This window comes from Penaeus monodon, chromosome 22 (assembly GCF_015228065.2).
Source record: "Penaeus monodon isolate SGIC_2016 chromosome 22, NSTDA_Pmon_1, whole genome shotgun sequence".
Taxonomy (NCBI): Eukaryota; Metazoa; Arthropoda; class Malacostraca; order Decapoda; family Penaeidae; genus Penaeus; species Penaeus monodon.
The window spans coordinates 1,623,933-1,624,351 of NC_051407.1; positions in this window are offsets into that span (position 1 = coordinate 1,623,933).

Here is a 419-nt window from a genome sequence, read left to right on the forward strand (position 1 = left end):
GAAGGTTCTTCATCGTTATTGTTGGCTGTGGCACACCTGTCATTTCAGAAGTGGCACTTCTGTGTTTGCGTGCGTTTACACGTAATTGTGAGCATTTTCCAGCAGGGCATAGGTGCTACGTGCATGCCTACGTGCCTGTGCGGGTATGCACACAAAGGAACCAGAGAAAATATCAACAATTGGGTAATGATTTCGGGGAAAATAAAACCCAACCTGATAACGCCATGACTAAGATATTGACATACATCTCACCACTCAATTGTATCTTCGTGCGCTGTTCACTCTTTATCTCCTTAATTTATATGATTTTTCTCTCTACGAAACCGAAGGAGAATGAAATTTTTTAAATACTAAAAAAAAAAAAAAGGCTCATATTAAGTCTAAAACAAACCCCCGACACTCCATATATCTATCTATCG